Below are 11,325 nucleotides of genomic sequence, written 5' to 3'. Positions count from 1 at the left end.
AATCCCAGGGACGGGGGAGCCTGGTGGGCTGCCGTCTATGGGGTCGCACAGAGTCAGACGTGACTGAAGCAACTTAGCAGCAGCAGCAACCAACTCATAAAGGAAAATAGCCAAACATAAGACTCTGAAGAGGAAAATTTATAACAATTATTCCATATGTCTTCAATAAGAAAGTGCTTTGGATATTAACACCATTGCTTATAGTCACATATAAGTTAATTCTATATAAAGTTTAATAATAAGGTGCACATTTTACAAAACATGCCAAATCATATACTTCTAAACTATTATAGTATTTTTATCAGTTGAAATATTTACCTTCAAAGCTACTTTTGGCTTCTGTCATTGTTCAAAATAAATTTTCAGTTAATATTTTAGAGTTTGGGGGTTCTAGGTATAGCACATTATCTGAGTATCTTCAACAGTGACAAATTTTTTTCCTTTACATGTAGAGCAACATTTTGTAAACAGGTTATGTTTGGTAAACCTTGGCGATACATTTTAGGTCCACTTTCATTTCATAGGAATCACACAGTTAGTTAAAATGTTCAGAACCATCACTTATTCCTTTGGCTTCACACAAAATCCTCCAAATACATCAGAACTTCAGGAGAAAAGAACCCTTCCTGGACATTTGACTGTGAATGACATATGCAGAAATAATGGGTGTTGAAGAAACAAATCAGTATTTGCTTTGGTATTTAGCACAAATGCTTTCTTCGATTTCAGAGATAGTAGAGGTATTTGCCACATACTTAGATGGTTATTTTATGGTCATAGTGAAAACATCATATTCCATCAGCAATTACTACTGTTTGGTTTCTCTGGGATGACTTGACTAATACCGTGTGTTTTGTTTATTTCTTATTCAAAGTCATGACATAATTATTACAAAAACTTACCTATGTTCAGTTATCCTTTCAAAATGAACCATTTTTCATATCTATTTGAAGATCCTAATCTTCAATTTCACCATTTTCATCTGACCTAAGTCTTATTGGATGGCCATTTTCAGCATCTAGGACAGTGCCTGACAAATCATAGGCCTGCGTGAGTGAATGCACATCACTCTAATTGACATTTTTCATGCCTGTTTACAACATTTTGTAAAAAATCTCAATATTATCACTGCTTTATTTTTATAAACTTTGTGCATTTTATGGTAAAGAGCTGTTTATTTTCACCCAAATTTGCTACCATCACTTCTGATAGCTTATGGTGAAAGGTGTCGGATTCTTGATCTCTGAAGAAGATTTAGCTTCCAGGGACCAGGGACCAGCCTTGATCACTCAAGAGCTTTTGTGTAGCAGAGTTTCATTAAAGTGAAAAAGGGCCAGAGAAAGCTTCTGACATAGACATCAGAAGGGGACGGAGAGTGCCCCCCTCACTAGTGTTAACAAGGGAGTTATATACTTTTTTAATTAGTTATTACAATAAATCAGAAGAATGCCTCAAGGTTGTAACAATTTTATCAGACCCACTCCCACAATTTACATTTTAGGATAGCATGATTAGAACTTAACAATAGAAAGATCCTATCAGACCAGATCCCATAATATACATTCTAAAGATATCAGGATTAGTCAGAAGGTTTTCAGGAAGGAGAAACTGTCCTCAAGGAGGATACATTGTTGTTATATAATCCTTAGTACAGAGTTTAAACTGAGTTGTTTGTTGTGTAATCATCAGTTCCAAGCTTAAAGAAAAAACTTTATGTGACTAAGACTAAGGAATGTAGAGGGAAAAAAAAGGTATTTGTCCTTTCCTCCTCCTTGAGAGTTCCAGACCCCTGTCTTGACTTCCAGAGCCCCAGATCCCTTTCTCATCCTCAGGGACTCCGGACTTCTTATCAACCTGCCTAGGAATTGACTCTCTCATTTCCCCCACCCCCCACTTTTCTTTTAGGAAAATTATGTTGCCAAGGGAAAGGGGCATTGTTTTCATTCCATAATCACTTCCTGCTGTTGAGGGGTGTGGTCCCTAAATTGTTGAGGCAACTTATTCTCCTAACCCTCATTTTCAGGGTCTCTGATCCAAGGACCCCAAGTAATAGTTGGAGGAGGTTGTGGGGCTCCTAGGAGCCTGGACAACCATTTGTAACTTAAAAGCTTTAAAACGGTTGGAAACAAATCCAGTTACACAGTTACAGATGAAGGGATCAAACAGTAAAAACAGAACAATTAGAATTATTATGTTTAAGATAGTTTTCCACCCTGGAGAGCTAGTTAACATTTCCCAAAGTGAGGTGACTGAGGCTTCAGGGGAATCCATAGCCTGAATCGTCTTGTTCATGTGTTTAGTAAAGTGAGTAACATTAGTACTCATATCTGGTATATATGTACAATGTTGGGTATGAATAATGGCACAAGTTCCTCCTTGTGCAGCTGTTAGAATATCTAAGGCCAATATGTTTTGTAAAACCACGTTTCTAATTTGAATTTATTTGTTCAGCATTAATGGCTGAAAGTTACTCAGAGCATCAACTCATAACATCTAATCTGTAGTTCCCAGAGAGGACATCTAATCTGTAGTTCCCAGAGAGGGAACGAATATTGTAGCCAGACAATCACACCAGTGAAATACAGATCTTGCCCAACGAGTTTTAAGGTGTGGCAGATTAGGCTTCTCTGGAAGCTCTGAAAATATGAAGCCATGAGTAAAAGTTAGATCTAGGGTGTATCTTCCTATCCAGCCAGGGGGAAGCCATGCCCGTAAGTGTGAGCCACATATCTAGTAGGTCCCATTTGGAGTAAACCAGCGTGACTGAGGGATCCAGTCCCAACCTGTTCCTGCCCAGGCAAAAGGAGGACCTAAACTGGGATTGGAAAACACAGGAATGATTGTATTTTATATTTCTTGAGGGAAAAATCCAAGTTGTTTCCAATCATTATAACTAAGTTCTTGGCTAATTTCTGGGGATGGCTCTATTTTTTCCCAGCATATGGGAGTGTTAGATAGTAGGCATCCCTTTTTAGGAGTTAGCCATATGACCTCATCTCATATTTGATAAACATCAGGTAGAAAACTACCAGATCTAGACCCAATTACCTTCTTATGTGCAGCAAAATAGTCATTAAACCAAGTTAAAACATAATCAAAATTAAAAGTTACATTATGTCCATAGTTACATCACTCCATCTTTAGATTTTTAGATGTCATCAGATCAAGAAGAAGTGTCACATATGATTGTTGTTGGTGAAAGTATTCTCAGAGTTGAAGAAAGTCCTTTCCATGAAGTGGAGAAACTCACTGTGGGATGTCTTCACTTGATGAGGAGGGGAGTGCTCTGCAGACCCAGCAATTAGACCAATTGTGGAATGCAGCATAGGAATGAGTCCAGGACAGGAAGGCGCTGTCTTGAGGGTCAAATGGTCAAACTCAGGACTTTTGGAGTCAACAGAAGCAAGTCCACCTGGATTCTCAGTCCCATCTTGGTTCCTGGCTCAAACAGCGGCTAGTTTGACTCAAAGTCTGGGTCAGGAGTTAACCTCCTGGTAATGTCTGTTGAAAAGCAAAAAGCTGAGTCACATAGTTAATTTTAAGGCTCTATGGGAATATCTGTGTACAAAAACAGCCTATCATAGAGACAGTCCCTTCTTCTTAGGGGCGGTTTGAGCCCTCGTTAAATCTATGGGTAGAACTTTAAACCAACTGTCTTGTATTTCCTGAGTTGGCTTACACAGGTGTCTTTTAATAATGTCATTAGCCTTTTCAACTTTTTCTGAAGATTGGGGTCTCCAGGAAGAGTGTAAGTTATACTCTATTCCTAGAGCTTTTGACTCCCCTTGAGTTACAGCAGCTTTAAAGATGGAGCATTGTTGCTCTGAACTTTAGAGTTCAAGATCCCACTCACATCAGGAGAAGTCAGTACAGTAAGATTTTGTCCATTCATTAACCTCGGGCTTTAGTTAATACTGCTTTTGATATGAAAATAGGTGAGGCCATTGAGCTTGATAATGACAGCAACAGCATTTTGTGCTCAACCCACAGTTTTTCCATCTGTCCACACTCTGCTGCTAAGTCACTTCAGTCGTGTCCTACTCTGTGCGACCCCATGGACGGCAGCCCACCAGGCTCCCCCATCCCTGGGATTCTCCAGGCAAGAACACTGGAGTGGGTTGCTATTTCCTTCTCCAGCACATGAAAGTAAAAAGTGAAAGTGAAGTCGCTCAGTCGTGTCCGACTCTTAGCAACCCCATGGACTGCAGCCTTCCAGGCTCCTCCGTCCATGGGATTTTCCAGGCAAGAGTACTGGAGTGGGGTGCCATTGCCTTCTCCGGCCCACACTCTAGGATTTACATTTTGTTCCATTAAAAAGAGCTGGTTCCATATTCATGAAAACAGAGGCCTGGACCTTGTTCAGTATATCCTTCCCCAGAAGGGGTGAGGGAGACTCTGGCACAATTAGAAACTCACGAGAAAATAGCAGAGAGTCCCAGTTTCCACTTAAAGGATGACTTCCCTGGTGGCTCTGACGGTAAAGCATCTGCCTACAATGTGAGAGATCCAGGTTCAATCCCTGGGTTGGGAAGATCTCCTGGAGAAGGAAATGGCAACCCACTCCAGTACTCCTGCCTGGAAAATCCCATGGATGGAGGAACCTGGTAGGCTACAGTCCATGGGGTCGCAAAGAATTGGACATGACTAAGGGACTTCACTCACTCATCCAGACAGTCCATTTTGGTAGTCGATTGGGAGGAAAGTGAGCCAGGGGCTTCAGTGAGCACAGAGAAAATTGCCCCAGTGTCCAAAAGAAATTGACTGCTTGGCCTTCCACAGTTATTAATACCCAGGGCTCCTCAGATGTAATTAGGATGGGAGCTATTGAATTTCTACCGACACTGAGGCAGCCCCTTCTGGAAGGGAACCCTAACTCTCAGCCTGTTCAGTAGGGAGCCCCAGATAAAGGGATAAAGGGGCAAAATAAGAGAACAGGAAGCAGCTGAAGCTTTCCTACACAAATCTGCACCGTTAGGACATAAGTCTGGCATGTCTCACAGAGAGATAAAGAACAACACATAAGGCACTTCTACCCATTTCCCTTATTTTCTATGGAACCGGTCTAGTTGTAAAACAGTATCATAATTGAGAGACCCTTTAACATGTCAGTATTTCTCATCTTCCAAAGGATACTGTGGCCATTCAGTATCACAGAAGAAGATCAGGTATGTCTTTTTAAATTCTGGGAATCAAGCTTGTCCCACCTTTTTTTAAAATACATTTTAAAGAAGTGGTTCTGGAACTGCTAGCTCCCATCTGTAAGAGAGAAAGAAGCAGCATCCACAGCCTTGGCTTTTTTCCATCAGAAGCGTCCTTCCCTGCTTTAGATGGGAGTGTAGCAGACTCTCCACCAAAGCTTTCTTTCCCTGGTCAGACTTAGTCGGTCCCTTACCGACACAGGCGTCTTACTCGTCCCTCCCAGTTCTACCACCAAGGCGGGGTGGAGATGCACCAGGGGTAGACCTGATGGCATCCCAGATTGATTTAGTTCCATACCACCGAGACCTTTGTTTGATTTGCCAGAGTAATTTCCCAGAATGTTTCCCAAGCTAGGACTACTAGGAGAAGCATCCATCTTACGTGTGCCTGTGCACATTCCTCAGTATGGTCCTGACTGCATTAGAATGGGTGAGTCATAAAGAGACAAATAACAACCAAGATGTCCCTCCTGAGTGTCACCACACCAGTATATGTGATAGCAAAAGAGGTGGTGGAGGGTTGGCCAACGAGGAAAAAGTGATTTTTGTTCTCTAGCTATTAGCGTCAATCGTTCCAGCTCATTTCTACAGATTCCACAAAAGGAATATCTAAACAGTTGAGACAAAAGCCATCAGAGAGCCTCTTCTGGTCCACTAAGAGCTAGCACTACCAAAGGAAGAAGCCCATTGCATTTCCAATCTAACCAGATTCTGCAGTTCCCGATCTGTGTCCTCAAAAACCTCAGGGTCACCAGCAGTGCTTCTATCCATATAGACAGGAGGCACAGCCATGACAAAGACTCACTTTCAGGTTTCTGGGCCCTGAGACAGGCAGCCAAGAGAGTAACTTCTAGCGTGAGAGATGTTCCTAGGGTTCCACCTCACTCCGTACGTACTTCTAGTAACTTTTGGCTCCTAGCAAGGCTAGGCGCTTCCTTACTTGGGGTCTAAGTAAAAGTACGTAGTAACAGCATGGATCACTAGTCCCTTGAAAGTCTATGATCCAAAAGATTAGGCTAGTACTTCTAATTTCCCATGCAATTATGAAATGGTCAAAGAGACCAGGAAAAGCTGACCAAGAAAGGAAAGTTCAGTTCACGCACTTTGCCCATTTCTGGTCGCTCCCCTTGCAGGGACCTTGGGTGTCTCTTGGCATTGGCAGAGACAAGGCTCCCCTTTTGGGGGCTGCCTTCAGTCATTATGAGGCACCGCAAAACCACAGAGCAGGGCTCAATGCTTGCATCGTGCAGGACATGTCATTCATTCACACAGCACACGGTAGAGTTAGTAAAGTAAAGCAGAAAATGTGTATATTGAGAAAGCAGAGAGGCTAGAGCTCTGAGTGTTCTTACCTTATCCTGAAGATCCTGGAAAGCCCCCAAGATGATAACTTATAGTGAACAGTGTCTGATTCTTGATCTCTGAAGAAGATTTAGCTTCGGGACCAGGGACCAGGCTTGATCACTCAAGAGCTTTTGTGTAGCAGAGTTTTATTAAAGTGAAAAAGGGCCAGAGAAAGCTTCTGACATAGACATCAGAAGGGGACAGAGAGTGCCCCCCTCACTAGTGTTAGCAAAGGAGTTATATACTTTTTTAATTAGTCATTACAATAAGTCAGAAGAATGTCTCAGGGTTGTAACAATTTTACCAGACCCACTCCCACAATTTAAATTTTAGGATAACAGGATTTGAAGAAGGAAATGGCAATGCACTCCAGTATTCTTGCCTGGAAAATACCATGGACAGAGGAGCCTGGTAGGCTACAGTTCATGGGGTTGCAAAGAGTCGGATACTACTGAGCAACTTCACTTTTCTTTCTGGAAGGAGAAACTGTCCTCAAGGATGATACACTGTTGTTATATAATCCTTAGTACAGAGTTTAAACTGAGTTGTTTGTTGTGGGGTCATCAGTTCCAGGCTTAAATAAAAAAAACATTTTATGTGACTAAGACTAAGGAATGTAGAGGGAAAAAAAGGTGTTTGTCCTTTCCTCCTCCTTGAGAATTCCAGACCTCTATCTCCAATTTGAGAGCCCCAGACCCCTTTTGCTGCCTTAGGGACCCCAGCCTTCTTATCAACCTGCCTAAGAATTGATTCTCTCATTTCACACTTATGAGACTCATTTTCATGCCAACATGAAATATTCACTTTTCCTCAGCACTGATGTTTATACCTGATAGGCTAGCCAAACTCAAACATAGAGCTAGGAGAAGTTTTAATGCATACAGCATGTCCACTTGTTCTTGTTATTCCATCCCCATAAGCTGTAAAAATAATTAAATGTCTGAAAAATTTCTAAGGCTAAAGAGGATCACTGATTTATTAAATGGCTATCAGCAAACACACAGAAGACTGATTTGGTCAGAAAGATTGTTAGACTGTGTTTCGGGAACAGAATAAATAAAGTTTTAATTTTAATAATTCATTATAATGTAGTTCCTATTGTACTAGAAAGGAAATATATTTTCCATTAAATTGAGCAATTACCTAGATAGAACTAGCATTTCATAAATGTAAGAGCTGGTATTATTGCTACAGCTATAGATAAACATGGAAGAGTAAGATTAAGTTTATTATTTATGTATGAAAGAGTCATTTGAATCTAGGCCTACAAAGAAGGAAGAATGTCTTTAATGAATTAGAAACAAAGTACAGAGAAGCAAAGGACGAATTTATACAAGGAGGAAAAAAGACCTGTTAGACAAGCAATAAAACAACCAATTATTACTGTGAAGAAAATGGATGTGAGATAATATGAGAAGGAAAAAAAGCATTGAAAATAACATAGGGGAAAAAAAACCCCAAATGAATGGTGAATAATCTTAAAGCATAATTGACAACATTTTTAAAGCCACTTCACTTTTAAATATCTACTTAAGTCTACCTATTTGTAATGCACACATAATCAACAATGTAATTGAAAGGAAAATATGAGTGAGAAGAAAGGTGATCCTTTATTTTAATTAAACAGTGAGCAGGTGGAGTCTATAAACAACTAAATATTATAGTATAGTTGCTATGTAAACAGCAACAACCTCTTATCTTGCATATTTAATTTATTTAAATCTCAAAATGAAATGTTATTTTAGGAACATGTTGTTGTTCAGTCGCCCAGTCATGTCTGACTCTTTGCAACCCCATGGACTACAGGATGCCAGGCCTCCCTGTCCCTCACCATCTCCCGAATTTTGCCCAAGTTCATGTTCATTACATTGGTGTTGCCATCCAGCCATCTCATCCTCTGATGCCCTCTTCTTCTGCCTTCAATCTTTCCCAGCATCAGGAACTTTCCTAGTGAGTCAGCTGTTCACATCAGGTGACCAAAATACTGGAACTTCAGCTTCAGCATCTATCCTTCCAATGAGTATTAAGGGTTGATTTCCCTTAAGGTTGACTGGTTAATCTCCTGGCTGTCCAGGGACCTCTCAGGAGTCTTCTCCAGCACCACAGTTTGAAGGCATCAATTCTTTAACACTCTGCCTTCTTTACAGTCAGCCTCTCACAACCATACTGGGAAAACCATAGCCTTGACTATACAGACCTTTTAGGCAGAGTGATGTCTCTGCTTTTCAACACACTGTCTAGCTTGGTCATAGGAACATAAACTTTATGAAAAAATAAACACTACTACTTTTCTAATGGGCTTCCCTTATGACTCAGATGGTAAAGAATCTGCATACAGTCAAGAGACCCAGATCCATCCCTGGGACAGGAAGATCCCCTGGAGAAGGGAATGGCAACTCACAGTAGTCTTGCCTGCAGAATTCCATGAACAGGAATTCCATGAATCAGGAGCCTGATTGGCTACAGTCTATGGGATCGCAGAGTCAGACACAACTGAGTGACTAACACTTTCACACTTCCAATTTTCTATTAGTGTTCGGTGGGAAAATTACTATTATTGTATTATTGGTATAAAATTATTGTTTTCCCTACACACAGTCTCAAAGATAACATCTCATTTTGTACTTCTCATTGGTGGGCACAAGGAAAAAGAGAAGGGAAATATATCACTCTTTCAAAAATAGAATATGAAGATCCAGTCATTGTTTTCTAATCTCAATGGCTTTGATGCTATAAAAAGTCCTCAGACTCTAAAACAACAGAGAATTAAATCTTTAAAAACATTTCCAGATCATAGGAAAACTTAAAACCTGTATTATCAACTAGATCCAATTTTAGAAGTAGATGAAGAATAGATTTTATATGCTGCTGGAGCCTTGGGATGACAATAGTCATGGTTTTAGTGGCCCTGGAAGATAAGACCCTCTGCCCTTTACCACTGGGGAGTTCTTAGAGGATGTACACTTGAATCTGGTATATCCAAACAGCAAGCAACAACGACAAAACAGAAGGCTAATGTAGAAGGGATTCTAGTGTTCTTGTTCATTAAGATTATGAAGAGTCATCACATAATAACCACACAATCTCTATCAACACTGAAATGTTGCCCTCCTTCCTTTCTTAATTTCCTTCCTCCCTTTCTCTTTTTCTCAGAGTGAATGGAATGTGTTCTGTGATATACACTTGAGTGTAGAAAACATAGGCAGTCCACACCTTAAGATTTCTTTTTTTTTTCTTCTGTACCCTCTTCTTTACACTACAATCACTGTTATTGTCTAAAGCTCTCTCCCTCTCTCTCACATACACACTCTCTAATCCAGAATCCTCTTTCTCAGTTATTAATAGTCTCAGTCTCCATGTTTAGTCTGATCTTCTCTAAGAATCAGCATTAGAAATTGAGAATTTATACTGTCTTTCAACTCCAGTGCACAATATGGTCTTCCTCTTTATTCTCCAAATCCATGTTCTGTCAGTCAATGCAATTATGCATCATTCCTGGGAGCCATGAGTCTAAATATCTGCAGCATGATATTTCCCAAACATATCTAGGAGAAAATAAGGTAAAATACAGAAGAAGGTGGGGATAATTCTTTTTTTCATAAAAAAATAATAGTGAGACAATTAGTAAAGAACCAACTGGTGATTGCAGCCATGAAATTAAAAGACGCTTACTCCTTGGAAGGAAAGTTATGACCAACCTAGACAGCATATTCAAAAGCAGAGACATTACTTTGCCAACAAAGGTCCATCTAGTCAAGGCTATGGTTTTTCCGGTGGTCGTGTATGGATGTAAGAGTTGGACTATAAAGAAAGCTGAGCACCAAAGAATTGATGCTTTTGAACTGTGGTGTTAGAGAAGACTCTTGAGAGTCCCTTGGACTGCAAGGAGATCCAACCAGTGGATCCTAAAGGAAATCAGTCCTGAATATTCACTGGAAGGACTGATGCTGAAGTTGAAACTCCAATACTCTGGCCACCTGATGTGAAGAACTAACTCATTTGAAAAGACCCTGATGCTGGGAAAGATTGAGAGCAGGAAGAGAAGGGGACAACAGAGGATGAGATGGTTGGATGGCATCACCGACTCAATGGACATGGGTTTGGGTCAACTCCGGGAGTTGATGATGGACAGGGAGGCCTGGCATGCTGCGGTTCATGGGGTTGCAAAGAGTCAGACCTGACTGAGAGACTGAACTGACCTACTAAAGAAAAGTGCTGTGTAAGTGTTATGTAGACTTTATAGGAATTAAAGAGTAGGGGCGGGATCTGGAAAAATTATCCAAGAGAAAAATATACCTAAAATTAAGTAGGTTTAAAGCCTGAGACACCTGTTCCAAATCAATACGCGAACTGCTGTTGTAAAGTGACTTCCCACTATTAATTCCTTAATGTAAGGAGAGTAAAAATCCATAGAAACTTCACAAGGAGTTTTTTCTTCCTTTTGGGTCAAGAGTCTAGAGAATAATTTGGATTTTTGTAAATTTACTCTTATGTAGCATGTCAATGGAGAGAAAAATCCTGTTAGAAAATAAGGATACAACTCCTAAAATAGAACATAGGCAAAACACTCTCCGACATACATCACAGCAGGATCCTCTATGACCCACCTCCCAGAATATTGGAAATAAAAGCAAAAATAAACAAATGGGACCTAATTAAACTTAAAAGCTTCTGCACAACAAAGGAAACTATAAGCAAGGTGAAAAGACAGCCTTCAGAATGGGAGAAAATAATAGCAAATGAAGCAACTGACAAACAACTAATCTCAAAAATATACGAGCAA

The 11,325-nt window shown here is 40.3% G+C and overlaps 1 protein-coding gene across 3 annotated transcripts in view; it reads left to right on the top strand.

Moving 5' to 3' along the window:
• Window positions 1-11,325, top strand: part of LAMA2 (laminin, alpha 2) — a 705,371-nt gene that overhangs the window by 571,933 nt on the left and 122,113 nt on the right. The window lies entirely within an intron of this gene.

Source organism: Bison bison, unplaced genomic scaffold, assembly GCF_000754665.1.
Source record: "Bison bison bison isolate TAMUID 2011002044 unplaced genomic scaffold, Bison_UMD1.0 scf7180017864035, whole genome shotgun sequence".
NCBI lineage: Eukaryota > Metazoa > Chordata > Mammalia > Artiodactyla > Bovidae > Bison > Bison bison.
Note: the sequence above shows the minus strand (reverse complement) of the source record. Positions and strands in the feature narration are given on the sequence as shown.